This window comes from Lathyrus oleraceus, chromosome 7 (genome assembly GCF_024323335.1).
Source record: "Lathyrus oleraceus cultivar Zhongwan6 chromosome 7, CAAS_Psat_ZW6_1.0, whole genome shotgun sequence".
In the NCBI taxonomy this organism is placed as follows: Eukaryota; Viridiplantae; Streptophyta; class Magnoliopsida; order Fabales; family Fabaceae; genus Lathyrus; species Lathyrus oleraceus.
Genome location: NC_066585.1, coordinates 491273497 through 491284006, shown reverse-complemented (window position 1 = coordinate 491284006; position 10510 = coordinate 491273497).

The window sequence follows — 10510 nt, the reverse complement described above, 5'->3', positions numbered from 1 at the left end:
AGGCCACATTAGCATGAGAAAACTTTCTCAGCTAACTAAACTTGAGTTAGTCAGAGGCCTGCCTAAACTGAAGTTTTCTTCAGATGCTCTGTGTGAAGCTTGCCAGAAAGGAAAGTTTTCAAAAACATCTTTTAAAAGGAAAAATGTTGTTTCTACCTCTAAGCCTCTGGAGCTTCTTCACATTGACTTATTTGGTCCTGTGAAAACGGCATCAGTCAATGGAAAGAAGTATGGACTAGTAATCGTTGATGATTACAGCCGCTGGACATGGGTAAAATTCCTAAAGCACAAGAGTGAGTCTCACTCTGTATTCACCAGGTTCTGTTCTAAAGTGCAAAAAGAATTTGACTCTAAAATTGTTAGAGTCAGAAGTGATCATGGTGGAGAATTTGAAAATAAAGATTTTGAAGAATTATTTGATTCTAATGGAATATCCCATGATTTCTCCTGCCCTAGAACTCCACAACAAAATGGAGTTGTAGAGAGGAAGAATAGGACACTCCAAGAAATGGCCAGAACCATGATCAATGAAACAAATGTAGCAAAGCACTTTTGGGCAGAAGCTGTAAATACAGCGTGTTATATTCAGAATAGAATCTCTATTAGACCTATTCTGGAAAAGACTCCCTATGAACTGTGTAAGGGAAGAAAACCCAACATCTCATATTTTCATCCTTTTGGATGCATTTGCTTTATATTAAATACTAAAGAACATCTGAACAAGTTTGATTCCAAAGCACAGAAAGGTATTATGTTAGGATACTCAGAACGCTCTAAAGGCTACAGAGTATACAACACAGAAACCAAAATTGTGGAGGAATCAATTCATGTTAGATTTGATGATAAGCTTGACCCTGAAAAGTCAAAGCTAGTTGAAAAGTTTGCAGATTTAGAGATCACTCTGGTAGAATCTGAGAAAACTCCAGAAGCAACTGTCACTCCAGACTCTGAAGAAATTAAATCTCCAGAAATTCCAAGGAAAGTTAAAAGTCGTATTAACGTATCTGAAGATTTGATTTTGGGAAACAAAGATGAACCTGTTAGAACCAGATCTACCTTCAGAACTTCTGAAGATATTCCTCTGGGACTATTGTCTCTGATTGAGCCTACGTCCTGTGATGAAGCTCTTCAAGATAACGATTGGGTGGCAGCTATGCAAGAAGAGTTAGATCAATTCTCCAAGAATGATGTCTGGGATCTCGTTCCTAAACCCAGAGGCACTCATGTCATTGGAACCAGATGGGTTTTCAGAAACAAGCTGAACGAGAAAGGAGAAGTTGTCAGAAACAAAGCTCGACTGGTAGCTCAAGGTTATAGTCAACAAGAAGGTATTGATTATAATGAAACTTTTGCTCCAGTCGCGAGGTTAGAATCTATTCGTCTTCTTGTATCTTTTGCTATTAATCACTCTATCAAATTATACCAAATGGATGTCAAGAGTGCATTTCTAAATGGTTATATTTCAGAAGAAGTGTATGTAAATCAACCTCCAGGTTTTGAAAATTCAAACTTTCCAGAACATGTTTTCAAACTTAAAAAATCTTTATATGGACTAAAACAAGCCCCCAGAGCTTGGTATGAACGTCTAAGCAATTTTCTTCTGGAACAAAATTTTATCAGAGGGAAAGTTGACTCTACACTCTTCTGTAAAAACCTTAATAATGATCTCATGATATGCCAGATTTATGTTGATGATATTATTTTTGGTTCTGCTTATATCTCTGTTTGCAAAGAATTTTCTAAGTTGATGCAGGCTGAGTTTGAAATGAGTTTGATGCAAGAACTAAAGTTCTTTCTGGGAATTCAAATCAATCAAACTCCAGAAGTCACGTACGTCCATCAAAGTAAATACATTAAAGACGTTCTGAAGAAGTTTGACATGACTGAATGCAACTCTGCAAAAACTCCTATGCACCCAACTTGCATTCTGGAAAAGGAAGAGGTAAGCAACAAGGTTTGTCAGAAGCTCTATCGAGGTATGATAGGCTCTCTTCTCTATCTGACTGCTACTCGTCCTGATATTCTCTTTAGCGTCTGTCTGTGTGCCAGATTCCAATCAGATCCTAGAGAATCTCATTTAACAGCTGTTAAGAGAATTCTTAAGTATCTGAAAGGAACTCCTAACCTGGGCCTGATGTATGAGAAAACATCAGAGTATAGACTTTCTGGTTACTGTGATGCAGACTATGCAGGAGATAGAATAGAACGAAAAAGCACATCTGGAAATTGCCAGCTTCTGGGAAACAATTTGATCTCCTGGGCTAGCAAAAGACAGTCAACTATCGCTCTATCAACTGCAGAAGCAGAGTATATCTCAGCATCACTGTGCACAACTCAGATGCTCTGGATGAAGCATCAGCTAGAAGATCTTCAAATATTTGAGAGTAACATTCCTATCCTTTGTGATAATACTGCTGCTATTTGTTTGAGTAAGAATCCTATTTTACATTCCAGAGCCAAACACATAGAAATTAAACATCATTTTATTAGAGACTATGTTCAGAAAGGGATAGTAACGCTGAAGTTCATTGATACAGAACATCAATGGGCAGATATCTTTACTAAGCCTCTAGCTGAAGATAGATTTCTTTTCATCTTAGAAAATCTGAACATTAAAAATTGTCCTGAATGAAGTATGGCTCTGAAAAATATAAAATAAGATTCTGATAAAAACAAATATGATTCTGCCTCTGACTCTGATACTTCTACATTGTTAAGAAGATATCTGAGTTAGAAATCTTCAGAACCAATCTCTTGGTATTCCTGAAGATCAGATACATTAAACACGTGGAGCTCTGAGCGTCAAACCTTAGAACTTCTAGACAGCTGTCAAGAAATTCAAAAGGCAGACGTTTGAGTTTTCCTCGAGCAGTGTGCAAACTGTGGGATTAGACATTCATTTATGAGCTGTAATCATTTTCCCCCCAAGCGTGCCTTTTTGAGTTTTGTGTCTAACGCTTTCTGAGGTGTCGTTTTGCATGTGTTTACTTAGAGTATATAAACACTTTTCCCTCACATTTCACACTTATCACTCTCACTCACTCTAAAACCCTAAACCCTCTCTCGAAGTTTTCTCTGCAACTCTTTCAAATCTTCATCTTCTTCATCTCAATGGATGCTCAACAACAACAACTGTTCAACTACTCACAGCAAATGGAGTCAAGTTCCACCGCTCAAACATCTTCTGTTCCAACTCCAACCGTCACCGGTGTTTCTATAACCCCCGTTTATCAAGAACCTCACATTTTGGACCGTGAACGCCACATTCATCTTGCGACCCCCTTTGAAAGTTTGGATGTACTGTGTGAATCGCTGGTAGATTTTGAAAACTTGAGAAGAAACGGTGTTGATCTTACTGAAGATCTTCGCAAGCAAGGTTGGGAGAACTACTTCAACAGGCTTTATGGTCCCATTTACCCTCTTCTTGTCAAAGAATTCTGGAGACATGCAGATGCAGATGACCAGTTCATTGTTTCTTTTGTTCTGGGAGTGAAGATTGTTATCACTGAAGCTTCAATTGCCTCCCTGCTGAACATGGAGACAACTGGAGGAAAGAGGATTTACAACATTCCTCCTAGGTCAAAACGCATCACTGAGGTTATCAACCCAACTATCTTTAAACCAAACGCTGAGGGAAACCCTTCTAAGAACAAGGAATTGCATCAGAACCTCCGAGTGTGGTTGAAAATAATTCTGGGAACCATTCACCATCGCCCAGCCTCCAACTCCTCTGACTATATAAATGCTGATCAGAAATGCATTTTATATTGCATTCAGAAGGGTATCAAGATCAATCTCCCTGTTCTTCTTTTCAAATATCTGAGGGATTCTGTCAAAGACACCAGAAATAGTTTGAAGTCAAGATCTTACATTCCTTTGGGGAGATTGCTTTCTGATGTTTTCATCGAGCATGGATTGGTTGACCAGCTGGAGAAGACCAGATGTATGGATGATCTGGCTATAGAAACTGGAAAGCCTCTGAATGCCAGAAACCTCAAGAGCATGGGAATCATCAAAGATATTAGAGTCAAGCCCACTCTGGATGTATCCTGGGAATCTTTAAAAGATCAGAGGAAGATGCCTCATGGCCTTGACAGGTTCTTCAAGAATGAACCCAGAGATGCCATTGCCATCTACCTTCAGCGTCTGCTGGATGAAGGTATTGATGTTTCTGACTTCAGAATTGAAGACTGTCTGGATTCAGAAGAAGATCTTGTCAGATACAAGAGAGGTCTTTCTGAGAGGAAGATAGCTGATGAAGCAAGAAAGGCAAAGAAAGCCAGACTTGGAGAAACCTCTGGAACCAAATCTCCAGCTCCTCTGCAAATCTCCTCTTCTGGTAAGTCTTTTCCTCCCGCTACTTCTGTACCTATAATGGCTTCTTCTACTCCTCTCCCAACACCTCCCATCTTTACAACCTCTGACATTCCTCCTTCAACCATCAGAACCTCACAACCTCTACCTGTTTTAAAAATTGCACGTAATTTCATACCACCCTCTGAACCTAAACAACTATATCACCACAGCCCTTCCTCTTCATCATCCTCAGCACCAGAATCACCCCCATACATTAGTGTTTCATTATCATCATCAGAACCTTCTGACCCTAAATCCCCAACAATAGCTGAAATTTATGCTAGAAAATTCGCCCCACAAACTCAAACACAATCTGAAGTAACCTCAACCCTCCGAACTTCTCTTCCACAACAAACAACCACCATCTCCTTTGAAAATCAAACTTCCCTTCCACCACAAACAACCACCATACCCTCTGAAACTCAACCACCTACAAATCGACTATTTGATCCCTTCACCTATGGTATCACACCACCAATTCTTCCGCCTATATCTTCACCAGAACCTGAACCCTTAGATGTCAATCCCCTCTATGCTTCATCCCCAGATTCTGAACTTCAAGCAGAATCTGAACCTCAACCAGAATCAGAAACTGAACCTCCCTCTCTAAATCTCAGCCCTCAAAACTCTCCACCTCATTCACCTGAACCTGAACCTGATCTTACCATACCTACCCTTGAGGAGGCCATTATACAGGTTGCAGAAGCTTCAGTCCAGAAGGTCAAGTCTCTGGCTAAAAACTCTGAAGTTAGTGATGATCCTAAATCTGTTAGGACACACTGGAACAGAGTCATTAGTTGGATGACCTCTGAGTCTTATAGGCTGAAGAGTATCTCTGAACAAGTCAGAAATGGCTACATCAGAGATGCTGAGGAACGGCTCCAAGAGAGATTGGCCAGAGAAGCTGAGGCCAGAAGATTAGAGGAGGAAAGATTGGCTAGGGAAGCTGAAGAAGAAGCAAGAAGGTTAGAAGAAGAAAGACTGGCAAAGGAAGCAGAACTTCTAAGGATTAAGGAAGCTGAAGCCAAGGCTCAGGCGGATGCAGAAGCCCAAGCTGCTGCTGAAGCTGAAGCTCAGCAGGCTCTGACTCAGGGGGAGTCTTCCTCTGCGATCCCTATGATTCTTCATGCTCTGAAAGAGATCAAGCAAGATCAGAAAGAAATCAAGCAAGATCAGAATGAGCTCCGTGCCAGGATGGACAAGCAAGATGCTTTGAATGAAAACATCCAGAACATGTTTGCCATGTTGCTTCAGAGACTTCCTCAACCTCCAAACCCTTAGGCACTTAGGATTTCTTTTGTTTGCTTGCCTAGTGTCTTTGCTTCTGTCTTCTTTAGCTCTGATATTCTCTTGGATCTGATGTTTTGAATGCCTTTGTGCCTTTGTGCTTCTGATTAATGAAATGCTTTTCTCTTTATTATCTTGTTATTTTTTTTTTATATCTACCTTTTTTATTCTGACAAAAAGGGGGAGAAATCATTAAATAGCTCTGATGAAAATTTGTCTAAAACCTTAAGCACTCTGCAACATTTGTAGAAATAGCTCTGATAAAAATAGCTCTGATTAAATAACTCTAACATTAAATTTAAGAATTTGCAGAAAGTTTCAGAAATCTCATTACTTGAAAAGCTCTGGTAAGAACTTCTGAACTCCCTAGCACTAACTCAGGGGGAGCTTCTGTCTATCTGATCTTATTTTATTCATGTTTCATCTGCTATTTTAAGTTGTTTTGTCATCATCAAAAAGGGGGAGATTGTAAGAACAAAAATTGTTCTACAACAGATTCCTTGATTTTGATGATAACAAAGGATGAAACCAAAAATGGCACCCTAACGAAAAGTTTCTAAGTGTGCAGGGTTCTAAAGATAGAAGAAATAAATCTGATGATGTCATCAGATGCACAACAAGATCAGATACAAATTATCAAGTATCAGAAGCATCTAAAGTGGAATCTCGTTTCAAGAAGCTCTGACTCTGGACAAAACTGCAAAGTATCAGAAGCATCTGAACATGAAGTAAAGTCTAGAAGCTCTGACTCTGAACAAATGCCTTCTGTAAACTCTGAAATTTATCAGCGCTATCTGAACTCTCAAGAAATAACATCAGAAGCCAGATCCCAAGATTCTCCAGATACATGAAGACTCTAATCAGATTTGTTAATCATGATGAAGTAACGTTTAAGCCAAGTTAAAGTTCTGCAAATGGATTTCCTCAATTAGAAAGAGACGTTAATCTCCTCTTCCAAGAGAGAAGATACTACTTGTGGTAAGTAGTCACTTCTAAAAGAAAAAGTCTCCTGCAGAAGCTATTTATGGAATGGCGTAATTACATCTCATTATCCAGCAGATTTAACTCTACTTCAACTCTATTTCAACACTACTTCAACTCCTATATAAATAGAGAAGAAATCAACTTTCAGTAAGCAAGAAATCAACTAGCCAAAACTATACTGAATTATTTCACGCTCAAGAAAATCATCTTTGCTCTCAAAGAATTTCACTAAGCTTTTGCTTATTAAGTGAAAAATCTGTTCTTAAGTTTGTAATACTTGCTTTCTTAGAAGCACTCTAGATTACATATCTTGTATCTAATTTTTATTTGATTTCCTCAAGTGACTCTTTGTAGTCAGTAGACTTGAGAAGACTAAGAGATTTTCTTCTCTCTTAGGTGTTGTTTGTAATCTTTCAAGATTAGTGGATTAAGTCCTTGTTGAAGGCGAAATCACCTTGGCCGGGTGGACTGGAGTAGCTTTGTGTTATAAGCGAACCAGTATAAAATCATTGTGTGATTTTCATTTTGGAAAAGCGCTTATTTTTTTCAAACAATTCAAACCCCCCCTTTCTTGTTTTTCTCACCTTCAGGCATTGGCCAAGTCCATTAGCATAGGAAGGTTTCCTAGATTCTAAGTTCATTTGTCCAAGATCAAGCCAACAGTCCACTCTAAAGTTTTTTAGGGTTTTTTGTTATTATTATGTACATTAATGGTCAAAGACCACACAAACAAGCAAAGTATACACAAACAAAATATATCACACAATATGGTCCAAATGGACAAAGTGAAAATTGCATTAACATAAACAATTAGAATGATATGAACAATGGCAAATGAAATAGAGTGCTAAAAATAAATTGCATTAAAGTAAAGACTTGAAATTAAAATTTAGTAGTCAGTAGGTTAGAAGTTAGTATTGTTTTGCTTTTGCTTTTCATTTCAAGACATTCTTTGGAGAACACTCAACCCACTTATCACAAGCATGAATCCTTGAGCCAAAACATCTTCCAAAGGAAGGAAATAAGGCCAAGTTTCCATACAATACCATGAAAGAGGGGAGACTTACAATCTCACTAACTAGAATGCTTATGCCTTTTATGTCACAAATTTAGCGCTATGTTAAGCAATCGTAATTGGACTTATGTAGAAGTCACAACTATTTGAGGCCGGGCAATAGAATTTTGATGTTAATGCATGTTAGAGACATAGTATAATGGACTATGCTCATTAAACATACCACACATAAAAAGAATATGCAAAAGGTGTGGCCTAATCTCATCCATACTCATGTCAATTTTTCAATCAACTAGCATTAGGACTTTGAGATGTCATAGGCCAAATGGAATGAATGAATGAAGAAAGGGAATAAGATGAAGTGGGAGGGGAATGGATCAAAACACAAATTGGTCAAAGGAGGATTTTTACAAAATTAATATCATCCATTCATTTTGGGAGATGGAATGTACATTCCATCAATCCCCTAAATCCAATGATATTAATTTGACAAAGATAAATCAACCTTTACTAAGGCTCAACAACAAGAGTTAAACATAAACAAGTCATCACAATTGGTCAACAAATTTATTTGGCATTTATTCAAATTAAAAATACTAAAATAGTGCATTTAAATTAAATATGGTTTGTCCAATTCCTAAAATCTCATCAAAACACCAAAGAAATGGCCATGAGATTTATCATAGGTCAAACAAGGTCAAAGGACCTTGGAGAAAAAATTTCATAATTTTTGGACATTTAAAAATATTTTTAAACAATTAAAAACAAATGCAAAATCAATTAATTCATGAAAAATATTAATAATGATCCAAAAAGTAATTTTAATTCAGAATATGAAAGAGAAAAATATTCAAAAAAAATTGGTGGAAGTCCCATATTTTTTAGATCAATATTGAATTTAATATGAATTATTGAAAATAATGCAATAAAAATGAAAATTAAAATATCAGAAAAAACGTGGACCACTTGATCTCCCTCATTAATTGAGGTGGCAGATCAAGTGGCCAGAAACGCGCGTTCTACCATGGTCATTAGTCAGCGCGCTGCATAGTTGGTAATCACAATGGATGCGTGAGATTAAAACAAATTACATGGATCTTGTGGCTGTGAGACATGTCAGTGCATGGCTTGAGGTGTAGCTCCGGTCTTCTTCTCCGGTGAACCTCACCGAACTGGTCCACCATCAACCATCACCAAAATTTAAAACAAGGACATGATTTTAAAGTAAAAATGGCATTGAGCTCGAATCTGGCCTCAATTCACTCTAACTCCAAGTATATTAAGAGATACATGGAGTTGAAATTTGAGGTACATGAACTGAGTTGCTTCGATTTGGCCTTAAAGCAATTCAATCTTCTTGCCTATATTGGTAGGACTTCGGACAACCAAAGAATCAATAGAATTAAGCAAGAATTTGAGAGAATCGAAGAGATCAAAATTTCTGGAAAATACCTTCAATGGAGGTCTGGATTTAACTGATCTTGATCTTGCTTATGCTTGATCTCACTCCACTTGCTTGTAGAAGAAGGATTGGATGCTTACAAGATTGTGGATTCCTGGAGATTTGAATTTCAAAACAGTGGAAATTCAACCTCAAATTCAAATGAATTTCTCAGGTTTATCCTTTGCTAAAGTGAGGGTTTGAGATGGGGGATCAAAGTCGGTGCGAATGTGTGTTAAATTCTGAGCATATGGAGTTCTATTTATAGCCAATTCAGTTGATATTTACACACTTGAAATCACTTTCCAAATTTGGTCATTGATGATGCATGGGTGCATGGCCGCGCATAGGCCCATAAAATCATTGCCATAAGTCCACAAATGAATGTTAGATAGTCTGAATTCAGCTTGGATTGCAAGGCAAGTGTGCATTTGGGTTTGAAGTTTGATCCTTGCCAAGTGATATCACCATGTTCATGCCATGCGCAACCTATGCATTCCTTGTCCAAAATGAATGAATTTGAGCTCTTTGGAAAGGTGAGATCAAGAGGAACAACTTTCATGTTCAACACATTTTCATTTGGAGCTTGTAACTTGGAGAAATTTGAGGTGGAAGTTTGGAAATTTTTGACATATCAAATTTTTTCTAAGTGTCAAGTCATATGTCTCAATATTCCACTTTGCTTAACTTTTTATATGAGCTTCAAATGAGAAACGTGTCTTCATAAAAGTTGTAGCTATCTCAAAGACCTTCAAAATGGTTACCAATTTCATGTCATTTGGATTTAAAATGATAGAGTTATGCATTTTTGAAGTTTGGAAAAATCACTTGATCAATGGTATAGGTCAAAAGTGACCTATAATGTAACCTCATATCACATGCTCAAAAAAGTTGAATTATCTCCCACTCTAAACATCAAAGTTGAATTAGACACGTTTAATTTGATTGTTCAACTTGGAAATCTTTCATATCATAAAAATTGAGCAAGTTATGGCCTTGGGAAGTTGACTTTCAAATTAGGGTTTAGACAAAATGACCTATAATGTTTCAACATAGAAAATGTTTTTCCAAGCAAAACTAACTCTAGGTCTCAACATGAAAGTTGTTTGTAATGTCATTTAGAGTAGGTTTTCTCTTGGAATCATTTTCATATGGTGAAAATTGTAGGAGATAGGGTCTAGGGAGACACAGTTTTGATCAAATGAATCCATCTGGCCAACCACCATCAACCAACTTGCTAACTTCCAATTCTCTTGACTTTATTGGCTCATGGTAGATCATATATGCATAAGATGATGAATTTTGAAGTGTTCCTTTAGAAATTTGATCAATTGGTGAGATAGCTTGTTGGAGAAGTTACTCAAGATACCTAGTCAAACTAGGGTTTCCAAGGCAAATCACCCTCAAACTCTTGAAGAAAACTTGAT